The sequence below is a fragment of the Macaca mulatta genome, chromosome 6 (genome assembly GCF_049350105.2).
Source record: "Macaca mulatta isolate MMU2019108-1 chromosome 6, T2T-MMU8v2.0, whole genome shotgun sequence".
Taxonomy (NCBI): Eukaryota; Metazoa; Chordata; class Mammalia; order Primates; family Cercopithecidae; genus Macaca; species Macaca mulatta.
This window is the reverse complement of record NC_133411.1, coordinates 170789404-170816350: the sequence shown is the minus strand read 5'-3', so window position 1 is coordinate 170816350 and position 26947 is coordinate 170789404. Positions and strand designations below refer to the sequence as shown.

The window sequence follows — 26947 nt, the reverse complement described above, 5'->3', positions numbered from 1 at the left end:
TCTTTCTTATTATTTATGCTTTCACTGGTGTAGCACTTTTCATTTCTTCAAGATTTTTCCTTTTCATTCACAACCTAACTGGTGCATGAGGCCCAGCTTTTGGCCTATCTTAGCTTTTGACATGTCTTCTTCACTAAGTGTAATCATTACTAGTTCTTATATAAAGTGAAAAATGTTCAACTGTCTTTCACTTGAACACTTAGAGGCCATTATAGAATTACAAATTGGCTTAATTTCAGTATATTTGTGTCTCAGGGAATAGGGAGGCCCAAGGAGAAAAAGAGAGAGGCCCATTAGTGGAGCAATCAGAACACACACAACACTTATAAATTAAGTTTGTTGTTTTATGTGAGTGTGGTTAGTGGTGTTTCAAAACAATTAAAATAGTAACATCAAAGATCATAGATCATTACAACAGATATAATAATAAAGAAAAAGTCTAAAATATTCTGAGAATTACCCTAACATGACACAGAGATATGATGTGAGTTCATGTTGTTGGATAAATGGCCCCGAAAGACTTGCTTGATATAGGCTTGCCACAAACCTCCAATTTGTACAAAACACAGCATCTGCAGAGCACAATAAAGCAAAGTGAAAAAAAACAAGGTATGTCATATATTCACATATTCATATACATGAATAAGATATATATGTATATTTCATTTATTATGTAGATTCTCCCAAATCACTTAAATATTTGTGTACTAACACCAGGTGAACTTGGGCACTGAACAAGTTCCCAAATTTTGTAATCAGATTGGACGTTCCTACTCTCATTTTCTGTTACACATAGACTTTGCATACTACCAACTTGTATCACAATAACTACTGAAAACCAAGCTTTGCAAAGAAATGACATCATTGAAGGGATGTAGCAATTTAATATTGACACTATCTTCATCAGGCTGATAGTTTGCACACTCACAGTTGTGCAAAATTGTATAATATCTGTGTCTACCTAAAAATTGTATAATATCCCACAGTACCCATGTAAATTTTCTGTGACACCCTAGTGTGTTTCAGTGCACTGTTTGGGAACAGCAGGAGTAGAATTGTTGTATATTAAATAATATGAAATATTATGGAAATTACATATATCAAAAATTACATATTGTGCTATTGTTCAGTTCAAAGGATAAAAGTGAAATAAATTCCTGTGTGTGCTCACTACTGGTACTTTGAAGCCCTCTATACAGCTCTTTCTGAATATATTATCCTTTCTCTTTCTCACAGAAGAAACTTGTCAAGTATGCCGCTGGGACAAATACCAGAAACACAGGCAGTGATGGTTTAAATTTGACAGGTAGAAGCAGAGGACTAGGCTGGGCACGGTGGCTCACACCTATAATCCCAGCACTTCGGGAAGCAGAGGCAGATGTATCACTTGAGGTCAGGAGTTTGAGACCAGCCTGACCAACATGGAGAAAGCACATCTCTAATACAAATGCAAAATTAGCTGGGCATGGTGGTGCATTCCTGTAATCCCAACTACTCTGGAGGCTGAGGCAGGAGAATCGCTTGAACCCGGGAGGCAGAGGTTGCACTGAGCCGAGATCATGCCATTGCACTCCAGCCTGGGCAACAAGAGTGAAACTTCATCTCAAAAAAAAAGGAAGAAGAAGAAGAAGAGGAAGAGGAGGAGGAGGAGGAGGAGGAGGAGGAGGAGGAGGAGGAGGAGGAGGAGGAGGAGGAGGAGGAGGAGGAGGAGGAGGAGGAGGAGAAGAAGAAGAAGAAGAAGAAGAAGAAGAAGAAGAAGAAGAAGAAGAAGAAGAAGAAGAAGAAGAAGAAGAAGAAGAAGAAGAAGAGAGGAGGAGGAGGAGGAGGAGGAGGACTATTAGGATGCATAAGAGTCTCCAGACTTTCACAATCCCAGGGAAATGTAACTGAATGCACAGGTTTTGTTGGCAGAAAGGATTTTTCCTCTATATGTGGAACCCTTTCTGGGCAGGTACATGTGTGACAATACGATCAGCTTGTTGCTAAATATTTGGATCTGTTCCCATAGTTAGTCAACACATATGGTCATTCCTTAAACAATACAAATCTGGGTAGTCCAGGAGCCTGTACGATCATCTGGTCTTTTAACAAGGAATCCAGCTGTAGGAACAGCATCTTCTGTGGCCAGCACATTGCTGTCAGTTCAGCCCATTTTACTGAGTGGTCAATACAGCAGGCTGTCAGTCAGTATGATGATGGCAGCAGCACCTCACTGGATTTTTCTATCTTAAATCCAGACAATTCCATGCCTTATTTCCAAGGCCATTAAAACAGGAGATGCGTTATATAGCACCTGCAGAAGCTTTAAATCCCACATGTAAGAATGATTATTTATTTTTACCATTTTAGTGTGTGGTAACGCTTTAACTGCAGGCCATTGGCAGGCTTTAAGAATTTAGGTAGCTTGCAGCAATGTGCTTGAACCCACCAATGTGGGAAGCACTTCCAGGGATCAGAGTGAATGAGGTCAAACCAACCAGTAGGCATGCTGGTACTGGGGAAAAATAAACTAAACTACTTGAACTGATCACGAGTCTGAATAATTACTAGCAATCACACTCCGGTCGTAGAAGTCAAAAGCTGAATGTAATGGCCATCGGTGACTATGCTGTATTAGAAGCCAAGTTACAGTTCACTAGGGAGATACTCTCAAGAGAAATGAAGGTTTGTGTTCACTTACCTCTCCAGTGAACTCACTTCCAAGCTTTTCCTGATTACTCAGTTACACATGTAAAACAGAATTTCATATTTTTAGGTGACCTGTAAAAGGGCAGTTTCTCAAGACAATGAGGATGATGTATTTCTGACAAAGAAGTATTTAAATGAATACTTTCTCTTTAAAATCATGTTAAAATGAATGAATGAGTGACCTGTATAGGTACAGTTGGAATGGAAATATTTTATATCACAGACATATCAAGAATGTGAGAAATATAACAAACTTGCTAAAAAGCCCATGAATACTAGTAATCATATTTCTTTTTCCTTTATTTTAATAAAAACAAGAAGGAGCAATGCCTTCAATGAGGGTGCTTTATCTCAGTAATGCAATATTGCACTTGTTTAAGTGTTGCTACTAATTAGTACATATCCTAATCTACTTGCCTAAATACTAGTGGAGTACTAGTAGAAAATGGTTACTGTATTTACCTGCCTAAATACTAGTGGAATACTGTATCTGCCTGCCTAAATACTAGTGGAATACTAGTGGAAAATGGTTACTGTATTAGTCAGGGTTCTCTTAAAGGGACAGAATTAATAAGATATATATATCTTATTTTTTATATATATATATAGTAGTCCAGGAGCCTGTACACCCATCTGGTCTTTTAACAATGAATCCAACATTTATATAAATATAGGAACAACATCACATATATATCATATATAGATACATGGGGGTTTATTAAGTATTAATTTACATGATTACAAGGTCCCACAATAGGCTGTCTGCAAACTGAGGAACAAGGAGAGCCAATCTGAGTCCCAAAACTGAAGAACTTGGAGTCCAATGTTCGAGGGCAGGAAGCATCCAGCATGGGAGAAAGATGTAATCTAGGAAGCCCTGTCTCTCTCCTTTTTCAGGTTTTTCTGCCTGCTTTATATTTCCTGGAAGCTGATTAGATTGTGCATATCAGATTAAGGGCAGATCTGTCTTCTCCAGCCCTTCTCCACTGACCCAAATGTTAATCTCTTTTGGCAACACCCACACAGACACACCCAGGATTAACACTTTGTTTCCCTCAACTCAATCAACTTGACACTCAGTATTAACCATCACAGTTATATGTGAAAATATTTTTTTCACTTTTTTTAAGCATAGGGCTATTTTGATATTTTTAGCTAGAATATTTCTGAAGTAGTTGTATGAGGTACACACAATTATTTACTGTATTATATATACACAAATTGATTTTTTATTATTGACTCATGTATTTTTGAATATCGTATAATATGAAATTTAGTTCTCTTGTTGCACATTGCATCTTCAGATAGGTTCATCCTACATAATTACAATTTGTACCTGTTGACCTACCCCTTCCCATTTTCTCCTCCTCACACTGACAACTACTTCTCTACTCTCTCCATTTCTATGTATTTATCAGTTTTTAGATTCCACATATAAATAAAGTCATGCAGTGTTTTTCTTTCTGTGTTTGGTTTATTTCACTTTGCATAATGTCCTCCAGGTTCATCTATATTGTCACAAATGGAAGTATCCTCTTATCTTTTAAGTCTGAATAATATTCCTTTGCACCACAATTTCTTTTTTATTGTATATATCTAGAATGTATGTGACTACATATATGCACATACATACACATATGTGTGTGTATTATATGTAATATATATGTTACATAATGTAATATATAAGTTTCAGGATCCTCAAACTTCCCTGGGAGGGTGGAATAAATAATCATTCTCTAGTGCTTGATGCTCACCAGTTATTAACTCCATGTATACACATGGCATGTGAGTTCATATTAAAATCCATGTAGGTGTTGTAACTGGAAAATGGTGATTTTTTTTTTTTTTTTTTTTGCCTAAATAATTGCAATTGTACTTTGGAGCATAGGACATGATTACATACACTGTTCTTAAAATCATCACTGGAAAACTTATTTTCAATCAATTGTGAATCATTTCTGTTTTAATGTTTTATTCCTTCAAATTCAAATTTTTGATCTTATATTTCCAGTGTTCAAAAAGACAAGGGGATAGGAGAGGAAGGAAAATAAAAGGAGATTGATCAATGATATTCTTTCAAACGAACAGTTCATTTGAATTGCAACACTGTGCCAACTATGCCCTTAAAATCACATTTCTTTACTCAAGAGTACGCTTCAATTGTGAAAATAGATCATTTTATTTTCCCTTTTGAGGTCAGCTTGTTACAGATGGAACAGCCCGTTGCTGTGTTTATGCTGAAATGGGTTTTTGAGCTGTGCAGGTGCATAGGTGGTAATACACTGCATGATTACATTTAATTTGTATTTCAATTCTAACTCTCCTGAGCCCTGACTCTACTTTCTCATTTTCTTCTTTTGTAACAGTGGTGCATAGGGCGATGACTATAGATTTTCATCCGTAACTCCCAACACCCTACTCAGGTTGGTATGCTAAAGCAATCTTTTTTTCTACAATGTTTTTCTTTTGGTTTTGTTTCACACATTTTGGTGATCTTTTTTTTTTTTTTTTTTTTTTTCCTTGCTCATCTTACTTTGTTCCAGAAACAAGGAATTATCTAATATTTGGGCTGCCATTACACAAGCTTAACAACTAAAATGATTTAATTCACACAAATCAGATTATATCAAATCTTATTAACTTCCATATCTTCCAATTAATTACTGTGAAATTCCGTGTGCTAAGAAAATTGTTTTGTTTTCTCAAAATGGGTGAAAAATACTTCTGCATTTGTCACAGTTGTAGAAGAGAAAAAAGCTGAAATCTGAGCTTCGTAAAGGCTATCATCATCAACAAATATAAAATTTGGAAGATTTTATTAGAGTTACTCTTATATATCCACCTACCAAGGTTTTCTATCTTCTTGCATTTTAAGCAACATCTGCATGTTTGAAACTATTTATTCTAAATGTTCAATTTAATTCTCACCTAAAGATTCTTCTTCAAATGAAACAATTACATTTTCCCTAAAAATGCAAACATCCTTACTTATAATTTGGCAATACAACTATGAAGATTGAGGGAGTAAAGAAATTTTTATGAATTATGTAAAGAAAATAAGAGCAATTTGAAAAAATTCAGGTGTTGTAATGCATAGAATGTCTAAAAGTGCCAAAATTTACTAAGCACCTTCTAAGACATAGTGTTCTGTGTTTATGTCATATCAATTGATATTTGCTGAGTTATTGCTTTGTTCCTGAAAATATGCTAGCTGCTCTAATACATATGGCTTCTCCTTGCCCTTTTCCTTCTACAGGTTAATATCTCTTGAACCAGTTTTCTTCTCTCTGCTCCTCCTACTACTATCTTGTTCAGATCTCCATCCACAATCTCTCACTTTTATAACTTTAGGCCTTCAGGATGATCCACCAATAATCCATACCTCATAGTGTTTATCTTCAGTGCAGACCTGCTCATGTCATTCTCCTGTATGAATTGCCCAGTGTCACTCTGTTGTCTTCAGTTTAGCATCCACATTTCTCATGATGATGTGGTATGCATGTCTGGAGTCTGTTGCTCTTTGTCCTTTGCAGCTCCTTTTGCCTACATAGTGCACCTATGCATATTTGTTTCAGAAGAAATTACCTCTCCCGTTTCATAATGTTCTGTTAGGACTGTCAGCAACAGTGTTGCTCTAGAGAATGAGGAAACAAACCAAACAAGATCAATCAATCTTTTCCAAGAATTGAATACATAGTAGAGTGCCAAAAAGGACTAAAGTTGGTCAGAACCGAGTCAATGCCACGCCATGACTGTGCCCTAATGAAGATGTCATGAATCTCTGCTACTGAGATCTCTGGGAACTGCTTTGTTTCTACATTTCTTGTGATCTTACTACACAGCTTCTATTTCAATTATGTGGTTTAGCCAGTGTATTAGTCCATTCCGATGCTGCTAAGAAAGACATACCCAAGACTGGGTAATTTATAAAGAAAGGAAGTTTAATTGACTCACAGTTCCATGTGGCTAGGGAGGCCTCACAATCATGGCAGAGGTTGAAGGGGAAGCAAAAAAAGTCTTACATGGTGGCAGGCAAGAGGACATGTGCAGGGGAACTCCCCTTTATAAAACCATCAGATCACATGAGAGTTATTCACAATCATGAGAACAGCATGGGAAAGACCTGCCCCATGACTCAATTACCTCACACTGGGTCCCTCCCACAACACATGAGAATTATGGGAGCTACAATTCAAGATGAGATATAGATGGAGACACTGCCAAACCATATCAATCCACCTCTGGACCTTCTCAAATCTCATGTTCTCACATTTAAAAACCAATTATGTCTTCCCAACAGTCCCCCAAAGTCTTGACTCATTTCAACATTAACTCGAGTCCACAGTCCAAAGTCTCATCTGACACAAGGCAAGTCCCTTCCACCTATAAGCCTATAAAATCAGAAGGAAGTCAGTTACTTCATAGATACAATTAGTGTACGGACATTGGGTAAATATACCCACTCCAAATGGGAGAAATTGGTCAAAACAAAGGGGTACAGGCCCCATGCAAGTCCAAAATCCAGCAGGGCAGTCAAATCTTAGAGCTCCAAAATGATCTCATTTGATTCCATGTCTCACATCCAAGTCACGCTGATGCAAGAGGTGGGTTCCCATAGTCTTGGGCAGCTCCACCCATGTGGCTTTGCAAGATACAGCCTCCCTTCTGGCTCCTTTCACAGGCTGGTATTGAGTGTCTGCAGCTTTTCCAGGTTCATGGTGCAAGCTGTCAGTGGATCAACCCATTCTAGGGTCTGGAGGATGGTGGCCCTCTCTCACAGCTCCACTAGGAGGTGCCCCAGTAGGGACTCTGTGTGGGGACTGCAACTTGACATTTCCCTTCCTCACTGCCATAGCAGAGGTTTGCCATGAGGAGTGCCCCCCTGCAGCAAACTTCTACCTGGACATCCAAGCATTTCCGTATCTCCTCTGAAATCCAGGTGAAGGTTCCTAGACTTCAATTCTTGACTTCTGTGCACCTGCAGGCTCAACACCATGAAGAAGCTGCCAAGGATTGGGGCTTGCATCCTCTGGAACCATGGCCTGAGTTGTATCTTGGCCCCTTTAAGCCCCTGCTAGAGTAGCTGCGATGCAGAGCACCAAGTCACTAGACTGCACATAGCAAGGGGGGCCTGGGCCCAGCCCAAAATCAAACCACATCAGTCAGTTTAAATTATTTTATTTCTAAAAAGTTATCCATAGTTGAATTTGTTTCCAACAACATTTATTAATAGATCCCTTTATTGTTCTTCAACTTTATCTCTTACCATTTTTCACCTTGTACCTGAGACTTACTGAATTCTCCCTCCTTCACTAATTTATCATCCTTTCATTTGGCTCTAGACATTTGTTCCTCATGTCCCGTTATCATGGAACCATATTGCTTTTACCTGTATTTCTCTAATATACTAAACATCCTCTAGAACTCAACTTCATGTTGTTCAGGAAGACTTCCTTTATGCCTCATACACTCCTACTCTGTGTTCCTATAACCTGCTAATATCATTTTACAGTTTTTGCCTATCTATTGTGAAAAAGGAACTTCAACTGTAGAATCTGTGTCTGTCATCGTCATATTTTATTTGTAGTGCCTAGATCACTGCCTCATCTATAAAAACAAATTAGCTAATATTTGTTGAATAACGAATGAATAAATGTAAGAAAAACTCATTTAACTCTATACATTATATAATCATGCTCCAAATTGAATATAATCAAAGTGCAGGAAGCCCGTCCTCTGTTTACTAAACAAAATGAGAGGTATTAATGTTAGGCTAGATAACTGGAAAGGCTGTAGGAATTACATGGTGCTTGATTTCATTGATGGCAGGCAGAATTCAAGGAGTTGTAAAAAAATAACGACAGTATTTTGACCTCAGCATAGCAAACTTTGTATTCAAAATGGTTCAGGTTTTTTTTTTTTTTTCCTTGCTAGGTTTTCATCACTATGCAGATGCCTTGACAAATAAGTTTCACTTCATCTGTCATTTCTGACTTCACTGGGATAATCAGGCCTCATCCAGTCTTGGCATGAATGAGTGTGGTGATTGATTTGTAATGCCTGCCTGGGAAAAGAAGTCAGGAGTGCGAATAAGAACGGTAGGAATTTTTCATTCTACGATGGGATAATGCATTAACTTCTAGTAGCTTTTTGAATTAAATTGTTTCAGAAATTTCCCAAGAAGATGTAGAAAAGGCCAGCTTGACTGATACATCTATAGAAAGCTAATATAAAATTATAGAAACATAAAATTTTTAGCATGCCTCAAACATATCTATTCACTTTACAGATGTGGAAGTCAAGGGCTGGAGAGGGTAAAAGAGCTTGTCCAATATTACCACTAATCAATCAACACTAAAATTTACATTTCTTTCTGATTTTCTAGATAAGAGCTTTCAGCTTACATAATGCAATTCAAATTTTCCTTTTAAATCAAACACTGAATTAATAAATTACTGATTATTTATGATGACTTGCCTAATTTACTTAATTCTTCTCTTTTTAAATTTGTAAAGTATGGTTGATAATTGGATAATATAGTAACTACATACCTGACACATAGTGAGAAACTAATAAGTGTTATCTCATATTTCCTTTGTGATATCTTAGTTCAAGCATAACGTTTAAGCCACTCAACTTGCAAATTACTTAAAAGAATTTTGTGTTAGTTTTGAAGCTTTGGTAAAACCAGCTATGTTTACAGGAGTAGGGCCACATGTTATAAAGGGCCACCCCTTTCATTGTGACGTCTCTAACAAAGCCTTTTCCATTAATAAAATAATCAGTGGTAAGTGGGGCTAGCAAATATAGAATCTGTGTTATAGGCCAGGCACTGAGCTAATTGCTTTGTTAGCATTACCTTATTCAATCACCATTGTAATTCCATGAGGAAAATGTCCCCATTTCACAAATAAGGAAGATGAGATTTGCACCAGTTAACTTACCTGAAACTATGAAGGTAACAACCGTGTTTAAAATGCAAAGTCTCCCTTTCTCCAAAGCCAATGCTTTTAATCATCATAACAGACTCTATGAAGTCATTTGCCTTCCTTCTTTTTTTCTTGTGATTTTCACGCAGAAAGTAACAACCTCCACCGTCACTACTTAAACCAGTCTTGAACGAATGTCAGGTCCTTGGGAAACTCTCCAATCTTATCTCCTGTCCTGGCCAGGTGTGCTCCAGGTGAACCATTTGGCTAAGTCGATTTGAACTATTTGGGAGACCTTGGTACCTATGATTCCTTCTTCTTGGAAGATCCTTTCTGTTTTGTCAGCTCCTACTTCCGTGTTGTGGAAAACCGATCTAACCTCCTAGTCCTGAATCAGGTATTGCTCCTCAGCACTGCAAACCCTTTGGCTTCAGGTGTTACTCATTCCACTGCATCAGGGTGAGGCCTTTTGTATTTACCTTCAATACATTACATATGATGTGGTATTAAAACTATTGGCTAACTTCTCTCTTTCCTCACAGATGATGAGATGATGAGTCCAGGAACTCAATATTACTCATACTTCTAGTACTCGTGTCAAACACAGCAAATATAACCAAATGGATGATTCAGAAACATCAAATGATTGAGTAATTAATGATATAATTATTGAATTATTGAATAATTCTATATGCAAGATATTTAATTTAATTTTTCCATGAATTACCTCATTCAATTTACCCAATCTGTCTAGAAACTAAATAATAAATTCCTATTCTAAAAAGTAGGAAAATAAGGCATAGACATGATATAGGATTTAACCTTGTTCACACAAATAGCTAATGTCAGTGGATGTTTCAAATTTGTCTCTTTAAAGTAAAATTCATACTCCTAAGCACTGCACTTTAGTAGATCTTTTTGTGAATGGGAATAATGCATATATTAAGACGTGATTTTAGAACATGGTCTTAGTTTCCACAACTGCTCTCCTATTGGAAAAAAAATGGCTTAAATAGACCATTTCCTCATTGTTCTCACAATGTGCCCCAGTAGATTCTAAATTGGCACCTTTGTCTTTTTGTTCTCCATCCCAGGATACTCACTACTTCTGGACTGCTTATTCAAGCTTTACCTGTCCATTTGGGGTAGATGGAGGAGCATTTTTTCTTGATTTTCAAGCTCATGAGGGTGCATTCGCCTCTGAACTCACCAGTGCATTCTGTCCCTTCTATTCACTCCCTTTCTTATGATTTTAGTAAAATTTTGTTGCTATTAAGAGTATAGTCCTTGTTGTTGATCACAGCTTGGTTTGTAAGTGACTCAACGCCATATTAACATTGCCTCTAATGTGATGTTCATTTTATGTTCGATACATATCTCTCTGGTGAACCACTTGACCAGAGAGAGTCTTGAGAGCCAGTGACAGGTGTGGTAAGGGGCAGATAGGACCTAAGACTGTGGGTACCAGGCAAGGCAAATGAAAGCCTGGGTGCCAGTGAAGAGAGTAAGGGGGAATAAGGAAAGATAAACCTTCAATTTAATGGAGGTACTAAGAATTAAAAATAAACCTAAAATGGGAATTCTAGAGTTTGCAAAAGACATTGGGGTGACTGAAGTGCACCCCTAAGGCAGGCATTCGGAGGGAGCCGAGTATTAGTCTAGAGACTTGACCTAGTTCATGCAGGGAACAATCATCTGAAGTACAATAAGAGGTTAAAATCATACGTTCTATTTGAAGTGCCTTTAGAAATCTTTAGCCTTGTGGCTATTTCTGCCCTTTTCTGTGTCTGATAAACAGATTCTTCTTGTGTTGTTGTTGTTGTTTTGTTTTGCTTTTCCTTAGGTTTGTAATTACTTTGTATTCTTATAGATGAACAGAGGATAATTGACTCCTCCTTAAAAACAGGTCTCCTTTGCCCCAAAATATTTTATATTGAGTGAAGAAGAGCAAAATGGAACAGTTGGGAAGGGAATATTCACTTATTTTTTCTGCATTATTCTAAGGTGCCCAAACTTCATGCCACCTGGATCATTTAGCAGTCCTGATTAAAGAGCACAGGGCCTGGCAGTCTGTAGAAGTTTGCTCCCTGGTGCTGCCTGGACTGCCTTGGGCTGCTAGCAGCCTTATGGTCTCCAGACAATCTGTCATTTCTGCTGTTTCCCAATAACCTTTGGCAACAGCAAAAGCAAACAGGTACCAAAAGGCTGAGGGATTCCAAGATAGAGAAATTGTCCCTTATTTTAAAAAATTATGTCATCCGTACCATAAGAAGTTATTGAGAAGTTTCATTTAAAATCAAGATCACCTATGGGCTTGTAATTTTTCTGCACCAAAGGACGTGGTTGCTGTTTTTGTTATGCTTTTTACTCTGTCTTCACCAGGTTCTGAGTGTAGAAGGGAACATTTAAATATTTGAGGAGATAACTACATAAGTACGTGTGAGTGATGTTTCTTTTTCTCTCTCTCTCCTGCTGTAAGTATTGAGAGAGAGAGAGAGAGAGAGAGAGAAATACACACACACACACATGCATACATGCTTACATACACGTGTAGTTATTTCCTCAAGTATAAGAAAGATAAAGAGTCAAATATCCAGATATATGAAGAAGGCACTGCATAAGAAATCCTAACTGTTTAGTTTCCACTGAGATCTGTCCAATGTTATAGACTCAGGGGCTCCAAATGCCAGCAAGGTTCAGAAAGATTGTATCAATGAATGAAGCCAGACCTGGGTGCTGGGTGTTGGGGCTCATCAGGGGTGTTGGGAAAGAACCGTAAAGAGCAGAGACATTCATGCCCAATCTGGAAGGGGAAGTAGCCCCTATTTTATTGCAGAATGTCGGTCTAATGTTGCCAGCTTTTCTTTTGATTCCAAGGAAGCCCACAAACCAGAGTGTACACAATTTCTCCTGAGTTAGAAATAGTTATTCTATTTTGTTTTTAACAAAAACACACCAGAAAGCTGAAGCTTGCCAATGGTCCTTAATAGAGCCTGTGCCTTTATGGTCAAATTGTTCAAGTGACTCTAACTCTTTTCCATTTCTTTTCTACAGTATGTATCTCTAAAATTTTAAAACAGTAATTATTTTTAATATGCCTCAGTTATTACTTTAGTATAGAGATAGATTAAAGCAAGCATAACATTAAAAGATATCAGTGTTTATACATTTTCCCTCAATTCAAGGGTCAATACATTTAGAAAATATATTTTGGAGTGATAATTACTCTCTGTGATGGAACAATATTTTTTATTCATTGTCTCTTTAAAGTGTGTATAATAGAGTGTTTACGTATTCATCAACTGTGAATCTGGGTTTTCTCTCTTATAATGCCAAAACCTATTTACTGAGGTTTAACTATCTTCTTCATCTGTTATAAACAAAATTTTCCCTTTTTGGGGGGTTCAGCTAAAGCTTCTTGGTAAAAAAATTGGTATGCCAACTCTCTGACATTCCCCTTACAAAGTTCATTCCATTTTTATGCAATCTCTGTTTTAGGTATTGGAATTTATAGTTTTCAGCCTATCTTGGGGAGTGGGAGAATACTATTTGTTTAAACTTAAAAAATATATATGGTTGTCTAATTTTCCAAGCCCAGCATCAGCTTTATCTATTTCTCATTCAATTGGCCCTTTCTAATATTGGGGTTGCAGTTTTTCTTTATATATCCATTACAAGTTCACAGCAAATTCCAAATTTTTACTTGCAATTTTCCACATTTTTTCCATTTCCCCCCAGGCATTAGTCAATCAATAGGAAATGAATAAAACTCACATGTGAATACATACCCAAAGAGAAGATGTACTGTTTTGGTTCCCGAAAATGAAATTTCACTTGGTTGACTCACTAGGCTCATTGTTGGGTTTTCCAACTTCTCCTACCCTTTAGAGAAATAGGTTTTACTTTCCTTCTTCTAAAAACCACGTGGGATGTACAAATATTTTTGTTCCTACAAAGCAATTCTTACGTATTTTAAAATCAACTCTAGGTTTTTTTTTTTTCTGACTCTCTTTTGAAACAGTTATGCTGTTACAGTTATTGGCAGAGTTGAAAGAACATGAATTTTTAATTCATGTTTAAACAGCAGCAGAGCATCCTAGTCACTAGCATAAGGGCTTCTAATAAAACTTAGCGTTAAATTCAATCTTTCAGCTGTGGTCTAAAACACCCTCCAGCATATAGCCCCTGCGTATATATCCAGCATCTCCTGCAATGCTCTATCTCAGTCGCAACACTTCAGCTATGTGTACTTCATTTCCCTTCTAGAATTTTAACAAATGTATCCCAGCCACAGGTCCTTTGCTCTTACTTTTCTCTCCGGCTCATGTATATTATCAGTTGCTGGCTTTCATATCTCAGAACTTATGTTGATTTCTCACTGAAATCATCCTTGACCATCATAGGTGCTATTTATACATAGGTTTATATTATTCGTTGTACTTATCTTAATGATTTAATTACATTTCTATCATTTGTCTAAACCACCGGAATGTAACGTCTATGAGATCAGGAACCTGTATTGTCTTGTTCACTTTGACATTTCCAGTGCTTAAGACAGTGTCTGACAGTTAGAGAAAAATGTTCTCTTTGTCCCTCTCTCTCATATAAGATACATGAAAACTGATAAAATAATTCTGCCTTTTTCTTTTTTCAAAAAATTCCTAACAAACCTAAATAATTCTAAACTCATAAAGTTGTAACAGTTAGTGAGGTCATGCACGTGAAGTGCTTACCAGAGTGTCTGGCAGTGCATTAGCTAAATAAGTAATAGCTGCTGGAGTTATTTTCACCCTGCTGCCAAAGATATGAATGAAAGACCTCCAGAAAATTTCTGGTCAATGTCTTTAAAACCTATATAAAACCTATAGGAACATGTAGCAAATTCTAAGGAAGAAAACAGAGTTTCTCATTCTTAGACTTTGGAGACAGTATTCAGCATTTTTGTTTTTCATCTTTTTTTTTTTTCAGTCTTTTTAGAACTTTATTTTACATTCAGCGATGTACATGTGCTTGTTTGTTACATGGGCATTACATGCATAATTGTGGGAGTTGGGCTTCTAGTGTATCCATCACTCAAATACTAGATATTGTACCCAGTGGGTAATTTTTCAACTCTTACACCCTTTTCCATCTTTCCCCCTCTGGAGTCCCCATAGTCTATTTTTGTACTGGGCATGTCTCTAATACAACATATAATCTAAGTAACTGGTATTTGTTACCTTATACCACTAGTTCTCAAATATTTTATTTTCAAGGCCCTTTTGCAGTATAATAAATTATTGAGGACCCCAAAGACTTTTGTATATTTTTTGTACCTATCAGTATTTGCTGTTTTAAAAATTGAAAGATAATTTTGGGAGGCTGAGCTGGGTGATCACCTGAGGTCAGGAGTTCAAGATCAGCTTGGCCAACATGGTGAAACCCCATCTCTACTAAAAATACAAAAAGTAGTCAGGCGTGGTGGCACACACGTGTAATCCCAGCTACTTGGGAGACTGAGGGGGGAGAATCACTTGAACTCAGGCAGCAGAGGTTGCAGTAAGCCAAGATATCACAACACTGCACTCCATCCAGCCTAGGCAACAGAGTGAGACTCTGTCACTCACACACACACACACACACACACACACACACACTTAAAAGGTAAACATGCATTTTATTTAAACATAAACTGATTAAATACAAAAATAAATAGTATTTTAATGAAAATTATTTTTACAAAAAAAGTAAGAAGAGCGATATTGATTTATATTTTTGCAAATTTCCTTAATGTCCAGCTTAATAGAAGAAAGCTAGATTCTTATATCTAATTCTTGTTCATTCTGCTGCAATACATTGTTTTGGTTTGAGTATATGAATAAAAGCTGGTCTCAAATAAATATGTACCTGAAAGTAGAGAAATAGTTAAATATTATTTTAAGATAATCATGAATATTATCTGATATTACATAAAAATTTGACAAGTGATTGTTTCTTAAAGGATACTGTTGATATAGAAGCTGAAATTCTATTTATAAAATTTTCTTACTGTGTTACAATAAAATCCAACAGTCTATCTGAGATATGAATGGATATTTTACCCAAACACATTTAAAAAATTATTCACTAGTCATTTAGAAAATGTTGTTTCAGTCACTGAGTTATATAAATCTTTACTTGAAAGCTCAAATCCTATTACTGGCAAAAAATACTATTCATTGTTTTTTCAAAGTGATCAGATGACTTCATTCATTTTGAGAAAATGTCTGGCCAATACCCAAATTTGATAGTGCCAATGGTTTTCTTAAGTAAAGATGGTATTCCGTGAAACAAGCCTCCAGATAAGAATTCATACAATTATTTAAGAACTTCTCCTTAAAATAACACAGTCATTCAGCTTTCAGCAAAAGTGTTTTATCAATACTTTCCATTTCATCATACAGAACACCAAGGAGTTGTGGACTAAATGGTTGAGATTCAATAAAATCAATAGTTTTACCTCTTTATCGCCTATGCTGTTAAGTACAACTGACTTGTTTTTGTTTTTGTTTTTGTTTTCCCGTGATGGCTGGGTGGTAAATAACATAATGATTACTGTAATTTTGGGTTTGAGTGTCTTGGTTTATTTTAACGTTCAAGACATTTTACCCACAATGCTATTGTCCCATCCATGCAAATGTCAATTGAGTGAAACAAAACAAAAGGTCTTAGTATCATTAGAAAAAAATAGACTTGACCATATGGATCCCCTATAAAGATCACAAGGATACAAGAGGTCTGTGTAGCACATTACATTATTGCCAAACATTTGAACACTTATCCAGACAGATAGCTTAATCCTCAGTTCATTTTTACTCATTCAAACAAAGCTCGATTTCCCATTGGAATACATAAAATTATGATATGAAAGAAGCAAGAATAATCATATCTGAATTCGGCTTACCTTTCAAATAAAATGTCACTTTATTAATTCAACTGGGCCGTATTGAAGAAAGTTAACAAGTAGTTCTTCAACACTATCTACCATATTAACTACCTAAAATTTTGAGGTAATAAAGTATCTTGATTCTGGAATGCTGGATGTGAATGTTTAATATTTTATGGCTAAACTTACATTTGTGGCTATACTAAGAGGCGTTCATGCCACCCATCTCTGCAAAAGGGAACGTTATCTACTACATAATTCACATGAAAAACAGTGTTCTTGAAACAATTTTTAATCATGTTATGAAACCATAAAAATTTCTTGTCTCAGTTTCTCAACTTACAATCAAACTAGTGAAACAAGACCCTGCAGGTAAAGGTAAATGTGAGTGAAGGTTGAGTCACTGAATTCATACAAGTTAAAAAAGAAATCTAGGTCACTTGCTCATTGCAAAAATGAATGTAAATTTCAAATATAAATTCTACAGTATTTCAATATAAATATTCACCTATATATATAAACATCATTTTAAAATGTTTGAGGTGTATAATAATTGGCGAAAACAGTTTGCCAATACAAAAAAAACCAGAGTTCTTGAATCGTGAGAGTCTGAACTATTTAGACAATAAACTGTCGCCTGAATATTGCTATGCAAATAGCAATACTAGGTGGCATTCTCTGTATTGTCTGATTGGAGTGGAAAAATCTGCTTCTTTATGATTTTTTTTCAGGAGTCATTTACACTTAATACTTATTATCTCTGTATTTTCAGCTGTAAACACATCCTGCCCTGATCAAACAAAAGCAAATAATCTTCAATGAGTAACTCTAACTTAATGTAAAATCATGAGGGAGACTCTGAGTCTAGAGAATGAGAGACACCTGGAATAGGTTAGGCAGTAGAAAAGGGTGTTAAAAGCATTCATCTGTTAGGTAAGGTTGCCTTTTTGCTTGATTGCCCCAGTAATCTGCTTCTGGACATCTTTTAGAAAGCTTTTGGCTTTACCAAAAATCTTTTACATCAAAATGGCTTAAATAATAAGGGCATATGTTATCTTACCCAACAAGAAAGCCAGGAGTAGAAGAGCTATGCAGTTGGTTAATTCAGCAGATCATCTATGTTATTAAGGTCTTAAGGTTCTTTCCATCACCCCTTTCTACATCTGCATTGTCAGTTTTCTCCTGAGGTGAGTTTCTTATCAGGGACCAAAGATAGCTGCTGCAATTCTAGGAAACACAGTCTTACACAACCATATCCAAGGAGAAAAGAACCTGCTTTTTCCTCTGTGCCTCTTCAAGGAAATAAGAAATCTTTTCCATAGCCCAATAGGAAACTTCACCTTCACCTCATCTTCTAAATTATGTCACAAGCTCATGACTAACGACTCACTGGCAAAGATAACGAGAGAAGAAAATATGGTATTAGTTACATGAGACTTAACTGTTTGCACGTTCTATTTCAAATTATTACCAGAAACCATCCCTTTACCCAAAAGAAAAAAAAAGGCATTTATTCTGTTTTAGCTTTGTTAAAGTATAACTGATATACGAAAATTGTACACATTTGGCCGGGCGTGGTGGCTCAGGCCTGTAATCCTAGCACTTTAGGAGGTCAAGGAAGGCAGATCATTTGAGGTCAGGAGTTCGAGACCAGCCTGGCCAACGTGGCGAAACCTTGTCTCTACTAAAAATACAAAAATTAGCCAGACATTGTGGCATGTGCCTGTAATCCCAGCTACTTGGGGGATGGGGGCAGGATAATCCCTTGAAACTGGGAGGTGGAGGTTGCAGTGAGCCAAGATCGTACCATTGCACTCCAGCCTGGGGGACAAGAGCCAAACTCCATCTCAAAATAAATAAATAAATAAATAAAATTGTACACATTTAACATACACATCTTGATGAATTAGGTCATATGCATATACCAGTGATACCATCACCACAACCAAGATACTAAATATATTCATCAGCTCCAAAATATTTCCATGCACTGTTTTTGTAAGAACACATGAGATCTATCATTTTAAGATATATTACAGTGTACAATATTGTGTTGTTATCTATAGGTACTATGTTGTACAGCAGGTCTCTAGAACGAATGCATCTTGTAAAACAGAGACTTTATACCCATTTAGGAGCAATTCTTCATTTCCATCAACCCTCACCCCAAGTCTCGGGCAACCATCATTCTGTCCTCTGCTTCTCTAAGTTTGACAGTTTTCAACACCACACATAAGTAGAACAAGAAGAGTAATTTATTTCTTTTAATTTAGTCTGTCCATCCTACCACCTGCTCTAGTAAATTGGCCTTACATGAGGAAAATAGCCTACTCGTGTCTATGGATGAGTGTAATATTTATGTTCTAACAAGTGTAGTTTAAGTATAGTTTGGTTAAATGTTAAGGTTATTGTTAGAATAGCAACTTTTACTTTTGCCAGAGTGCATAAAAGAATTATAAGCCTCTGTACGACTTGAAAAGGCTGTTCAGTTTAAATAAATAATCTCGTAATATCCTGGTGGGCATTAGAGGACTGGGGCATTTGAGTAGAAACCCTTCTAAAAGATTTCAATGGGTAGAGGTAGGAATCTAGTAATATCTTAATGCCACCTGTTAGAATATATTACTTATTCAGACAACATATTTTTTAAGCCAACAAAAAAAAATTTGTGATCATTAAATCTAAGTTGGGTTACTCTTTGTGTGGGAAATATAATTATATGAAATTTATTGATGTTCATACAATAGAATGACCAGCTCAAGCTTCTTCTTCTCACTAATCCAGCGCCTACAAAAAATCCTTCACTTGTCTTGGTAACATTGACAGTAATGCATTCTTTAGATATAAACATGTGAAGAAGAAATCTTGGAAATAGCATTGGCTAGAGAATTGAGATCACACTTCGGACATCACCTTTGCCATAGACTGTGCAAATTGGGTCATTCACTTCTCTGTGAAGTAGTGACCTCATCTATGATGTGAAGTTACTTGCCTGGATGTACTTTTCAAGTTCCATAACCTGAATTTTCATTCAGAAAATAAGTGATTCTGATTCCTAGTATTTAAATGTTTACAAATGATCCATTTGGGTTCATTTTAAACCTTCATCTTTTTTCCTTTCAAGTAAACAGTACTTTTGTATTTTGGTATTTTTATTTAACACCATTCATGACCTAGTATTTTAGGAAATGCAGGCTTTTTGGATGATGATTACATTATGAAGGTGAGTAGGATGATGATGGTGCTAGTTTGGTCCAAAGATTATATTTTATCCCAGTGAGGTGCAGTTTTATAAAGAAAATAGTGCTTTTATTTCTGCTGCACCCTTGTTAAATGTTTAAACTTCTAATAAATAATACTTCCTTATGTTTTCAAACTTGTGAGAATTAATTATTTTGTTCCAAATGTGGAAGAGCTGTTGAATACCATTAAATAGATTACTAAACCATTATGTAGTACAGTGGGAAAATCTTAGAAATATACCATGTTTTATAGTCACAGACTTTAGTATTTCAAGACTCAGAGCCTCTTATTTAATAAATAAGATAATTAGTACATTTCTTAAATTCAAAGTTGTTTTATTTTTATTTATTTATTTATTTATTTATTTTGAGACGGAGTCTCACTCTGTTGCCCAGGCTGGAGTGCAGTAGCATGATCTTGGCTCACTGCAACATTCTCCACCCAGGTTCAAGCGATTCTTATGCCTCCCTCCTAAGTAGCTGGGATTACAGGTGCCTGCCACCACACCTGGCTAATTTTTGAATTTTAGTAGAGGCGGGATTTCACCATGTTGGCAAGGCTGGTCTTGAACTCCTGACCTCAAGTGATCCACCCACCTCCGCCTCCCAAAGTGGGATTACAGGCATGAGCCACAACGCCAGACCCAAAGTTTTAAATCTTAATTGCTTATTGTAGGAAACTTCCTTGATACAGACATTTAGCATAAATATCTGTTGCTATTTAGGTCACTGCCACATTAGAGGAAGCTTAATGACAGATCTATTTCAAAAATTGTTGCTTAGAACACCTTTTCTTCTAGGGCTAGGAAAATCCATATATGTTCCTATATTTGTTTTTAGGGCTGTCGTATCAAATTATCACAACTTCCTGGCTTAAAACAACGGAAATTTATTTTCTCAATTTTCTGGGGGCCAATGGTCAAAAGTTAAGGTGTTGGTCAAAAGTTAAGGCTCCCTCAGTTAAGCCTCCCTCTGAAGTCTCCATGGGGAGGGCCTTGCTTGTTTCTTCCATCTTCTAGTGGCCTCAGGAATCTCCTATGGCTGTATCACTCCACTCTTCAGGGCCTTCTCCTCTGTGTGTGATGTCTCCGGTCTGTGTTATCTTTCTCTTCCTTCTGATAATGACTTTTAAGGGTTTGCCATTTAATTTAGGGCCAGATAATTCAGGATGATCTCATCTCAAAATCCTCAACTTCATTACATCTGCAAACATCCTTTTTCCAAATAAGGTCACATTGCAGGTTACAAGGTTAGAACATGGACATATATTTTGAGGGGCTACCATTCAACCCATTATAGTTCTGCTCATATGTGTCCCAAAGAACCTTCTTTGGCCTATTATGCTACCTGTGTTTTCTTAAGGGGAGAGGTATTCTGAGAGACAGAGTCCAAATTATAATCATATTTGTATTCCTAGTGTCTAAAACATTTCCTGACACATAAGCAATTCATGACATGTATCTATTCAATGAATTAATTTATTATAGTACCTATAGCCTGAAAGTTACATCTTGGGTTAAATCTCTCTCTCTCTTCTCCCCCCCACCCCACCCTGTTCCTCTCTCTGTCTGTAAAGTGTAATAGTTAAGACAGCACAGTGAAAAGTTTAATGTAAAGGAGCCAATTCACACTTTTATTTCTTGTTAGAATTTGAGAAATGTGTATTAGTATATTATAATCCTGAATCTGTCTTTAGCTGGGGGCTTATCTATTGTGACTTCTTATTTTATTTATAAAATAAAAGAATTAATCTAGATAACCTTTTCAATCCATTTAATCTCATAAAAAATGACCTAGTTTCAATTCTGTTTCTAAGCCTGGTTTGACACTTTATATCTACATAACAATGGGCAAGTTTTATAACATTTTTAAGCCTCAGTTTTCTCATCCATAAAATGCAGATTGTCATCCCTACTTTATAAGAATATAAGAATTAAATAATATATATATGTAATATGTAGCATAATTCCTGACACTAAGAAAGCAACACATTATTGTGAGCTTTTAATAGTGATTGTTATCCCTGTCATACAATAGTTTATTTTCTGATAGCAAGTTATATTTAGGATACATGGAGTTCAGAGATATAATTGTACATCAATATTTAACTTCTTTCTGGTCATTAGCTAAAATTTGTTAAGGAAATAAAGACCCCTTTTTTGGACCACATATCAAAACTTTATTTAAATTAATTTTGAAATATTTAATTGAAAAAATAGAGATTGTATAGATTTAAGGTATGCAATGTGATGATTTGATATACTTTGTGTAATGACGCATATCAAATTAATTACCTATGCTGTTCATTAGATCCGCTGAACGTGTCCATCTTATACTTAAAGATTGTTCCCTTTGACCAACATCTCCCCATGTTCCTCACCCCCCAATCTTACCTTTATATAGTGCCTTCTTCAAGAAAATAGCTTTTGAATCAAAGTACATTCTTGATTCTTTAATGAGTATTACCTAAGGTTTGATAAAAGAAAAACTTCATCCGAACTAAATTTAAAGGAGTTTAATTGAGAAATGAATGATCTGTGAATTGGGCAGCCCCCAGAATCACAGCAGATTCACAGAGACTCCAGCACAGCCACGTGGTGGAAGAAGATTTATAGACAAAGGGAAATGAAGTACAGAAATCAGCAGTGAGGTACAGAAACAGGTGGATTGGTTACAGGTTGACATTTGCCTTATTTGAACACAGTTTCAACACCTAACAGTCTATGAATGGTTGAACCATGGCCGTTGGGATTGCCCAAAACTCAGGTATTGTTACAGATACCTATTCCTAAATTAGGTTTTCAATCTTGTCTATTAAGCTAGGTTACAGTTCATCCACAAGGACTCAAATATGGTAGAACGGAGTCCTTCTCATGCCATATTTAGCTTTCTTTAACAGTTTGAATTGGAAAACAGTTCTGGTATATTATGTTTTATTATTTCTATTTTTGCAGGGGCCATAAAGGGAATTGATGAGGACAACTGGCCTCCCAATATGTGGATTCAGTTTCTGTATGTCAATTTACCAACTCCCACTGGTAGTCTGAAGAGATATGGCTACTGGAGAACAGAAAATCACCATTATTCATAAAAAGCAATTTTAAGTGTTTATCTTTTTGTATTTGAATAGCTTTGTTAAAGAGACGTACTCAAGAATACTATGAAGAGACTCTTATTATACTCCTTACCTGGAGATAATTGTGATGCCAGAAATTCAAATTTATATTTAACAATATGGTTTTTCAACTTTGAATATTATAAACATCTAGGCAGTATTTATTGTTTGCACATTTGCCATCCGCTAAAATGAGATTATTCTAAGCATAAATTATACTCTTCATCATTCAAGATTATAAACATTTATAATAATCATACTATTCACGGACATTTCCCTGCTCTCAAATCACTAGAGCTAATAGACAAAGTAGATACAGCTACAAACAGTGGGAGCAAATGTTTCTGGCTGACCTACAAATAGCTATGCAATAATGTAGAGAGGAAAATATAGTCTCACTTATAGTGTCTGAAATTGAGTTTCCTCTTTAAAGGACAAAGTAATTTTCAAAAATATTTGAATATTATTCTGTGTAAAAAAGTCTCTGTTTTAACCGGCTTATTGAATTGTATTTCTTTATTGTGTTTGTATTCACTTTTCCATTTGTGGGTGGAATTTATTATAATTACCAATTATATACTGAATGAAACAAAAATCTCATAGATTTATTTTAATAAAACTTTAAATTCCTTGTCATTACTAATAAAATGTATATGCTTTCTCTAATAAGGCCATACTTTATTGTTTAAAACTTGTTTTTCCTCTTTGCTCAAGCACATGGATTGTTAATTTAAATTCTAAAATAAAACCAATTAATCCATAAACATGGACTGTGGGTAATGTTGATATTACGTGTAAATTTCTCAGTGGTATTTCGTGGACCCAATAGCATCAGCATTAGCTGGGGACTTATGAGGTGGCATGTGCCTGTAGTCCCAGCTACTCAGGAGGCTGAGGCAGGAGAATCGCTTGAACCTGGGAGGTGGAGGTTGGAGTGACCGAGATCGTGCCACTGCACTCCAACCTGGGCAATAGAGCGAGACTCTGTCTTAAAAAAATAATTAAAATAAAATAAAATAAAATTTGCAAATTTATGGGAACTACCCCACCCCAGGCCTATTGAAACAAAAAGTCTATAGGTACGGTTTAGCAATCTGTCTTTCAACAAGCCATTCTGGGCAACTCTAATGCATGCTAAAGTTTGAGAACCACTGGTCTGTGGCTTTCCAGGATACTCAGGTGCTATATTATCTTATTCCCTACAGGGAATATCTTTGTTCAAGTGTGGAAGTATGCACACAGTGTGTAAAGAGGTGGGTTGAATCTTTCTACAAATATTTTAAATAAGTCACCTGCCTCATATATTTTGACTTGATTATTTAGATATTTGGATCCGTACTGACCCTTACCCCTACCTCTGATTTACAGAAAAGAAATTCCTACCCTATTTTATTATGTGTTGTGTTTGGCCCATTGGTGATTTTTTTTCTCAGACTCAATTTTAATTATTTGTTGCAATCTAAAAACGGGGGCCTTATCTTAATAGTTAATCTAATTTTGCAAGATATACTATAGGATAGGAAGTATGCCTGATTCTTTTACATACATTTGGTATCAGTGATGCCTCAAAACAGTTCTTCACATTAACTATCATTATTTTTGTAGCTTTAATGAATTAAAACTTACTCAGTATAAAAGCCACCTACTTAAAATGTACAACTCAAAAATTTTCAGTAAATTAATAAAGTTGTGAAGCCATGACCACAGTGCAATTTTAACACATTTCCATTGTGCCAAAAAGATCCCTCATGCTCAATTCCAACCAGTTCCCACTGCCACCCCCAGTATCAGACATGACAATCTGCTGTCTCTACATTTCAGGACATTTAATGTAAATACAATTATATAATATGTGGTCTTTGTGTCTGTCTTCTCTCACTTATTATGTTTTTTGAAGTTTATCCATGTAGCTTGTATCAAGCTTTTGTTCCTTCTGATTTTATTGAATAACACTTTGTTTATCCATTAATTTATGTATGGACATTAGGGATATTTTCAGTTTTAGGTTCTTATGAATAATATCTCTATGAATATTTGCATGCAATTCTGTAAGAATACATATTTTAAATTTTTTTGAGTAGTAGAACTATTGCAATATATGGTAAGTTTATGTCTAACTTCATAAGAAACTGCCAAACCATTTTCCAAGGTGGCTGTACATTCTCACCAGCAATGTATACATGTTTCAATTTCTCCACATGGTCTTCAACACTTTTTATAGTCTATCATTTGATTATAGCCATTCTCTATGGATATGAAGTTATCACAGTGGCTTTAATTTGCATTTTACTAATGATTAATGGTAATTAACATTTCATAGGCTCATTAGTCATTTGCTTATACCTACTTAAATATTTAACCCATTTTTAGAATTGGTTGTTGATTATCTTATTATATAGTTCTATAAGTTATTTATACAGTCTGAATAAATGTTCACTATCAGACATAATTTTTACAAATATTTTCTATCAGATTGTGTTATTTTTAATTTTCCAATGTGGTCCTTAGAAGCACCAGTGTTTTTAATTTTGATGAAGTATAATTTAACAATGACCATTCTTTTATAGATTTTGATTTTAGTGTGTCCAGAAACTGTTGGCTAACCTCAAATCATGAAGATTTCCCCTCATGTTTTCTTCTGAAAAGCTTATAGTTTGGGTGCTTACATTTAGATCTATGATTTAATTTGACTTATTTTTGTATATGCTGCAAGGTGACAGTCTATTCGCTTTCTGTGTGTCTAATTCTTTTGTAGTCTTCTAGTCTTGTTTTATTATTTCTTGTGGGTTAAGTAGAATTTTTCTAGTGTACTATTTTTAATTCCTTTGATGTTTTCTTGTTTCATTGTTTTTACTTGATTTGTGTTTAATATTTTAAGTTATATCCTTTTTAAAAATTATGTTTAATAGAAATAAAATTGTATATACTTATGTACAGTATGTTGTTTTTTGAAATACGTATATATTATGGATATGTATACAACGGCTAAATTGAGCTAATTAACATAGGTGTTACCTCACATATCATTTTTTGTGGTAAGAATATTTAAAACTCCTCTCTTAGCATTTTTTCAAGAATACAATACAGTATTAATTAACTGTTGTCACCACATTGTACAATAAATCTCTTGAATTTATTTTTTGTAACTAACTGAAATTTTATATTCACTTGGCCAACATCTCCCCAACCACACCGCCCCCCCCAGCTCCTGGTAACCATCATTTACCCTCTACTTTGATGCGTTCAACTTTTGTAGGTTTCACATACAAGTGAGATCATGAGGTATTCGTCTTTCTGTGCCTGGCTTACTTCATGTAACACAATGTTCTCTGGGATCATTTATGTTTTCATAAAGGAAAAAATTTCCTTTTAAGAAAAAATAAAATACTATTCTGATGTTGTATTTATGTCACATTTTCTTTATCAATTCACTTTTTGCTGTACACCTAGGTTGGTTAACATTGTCTTTTAATAAAGGATCTATTTCTTATCACCAGCTTCCATCTCCATCACCAAAGTGTCTGATAAGTGTCTAATCATCCTTCAAATCCTAGCTTGAAGCATGGTAAGGCAGACTTTATTCAACACTATCACGACAGTTGTAGGGACCACTGTCTTGGAGTCTTGCAGTGGGAGTGAGAGGCTGGGCTCAACTGTAAACATAGCATGGATCAATGAGGGTTTGCAGCCAAGAAGCTGGATGGGGTCAGAGGATAGAAATTGCTAAAAGGAAGTATTGGTAGAAAGGGGAAGTCTTGCTAAGCCAACCGGACTGGATTACTGCTGAATACAGGCCAGGGTGATCAGACGTGGGAGATGGTGGAGGTTTAGAAACCTGATAAGATATGTCAATGATTGCAGTTCTTTAAATTTACTTAGCAGAGTTCTTTGTTAATAAACTGATTTCGCAGTGTTCTTTGTTAAACCTAGTTCTTACAAGGAAGTGCACTGATGGGCCTAGAGGAAGGCTCATGAACCTGATGACAATTTAGTCAAGCAAAGAATCTTTGTCAGCCCCCATCCTTCTTCAAGGAAAGAAGATATATTCTTACTTCCTTTGAAAAATGTA

The 26947-nt window shown here is 35.7% G+C and overlaps 1 long non-coding RNA gene across 1 annotated transcript in view; it reads left to right on the top strand.

Annotated features, from left to right (window-relative positions):
• The window catches only part of LOC106999024 (uncharacterized), a 90397-nt gene extending 64591 nt beyond the window's left edge, over positions 1–25806 (top strand). The window contains exons 2-4 of the long non-coding RNA XR_013394992.1: positions 5055–5111; positions 8623–8786; positions 22718–25806. This is a non-coding gene — a long non-coding RNA (uncharacterized LOC106999024). The remainder of the gene's footprint in view (positions 1–5054; positions 5112–8622; positions 8787–22717) is intronic.
• The last annotated feature ends 1141 nt before the right edge of the window (positions 25807–26947 follow it).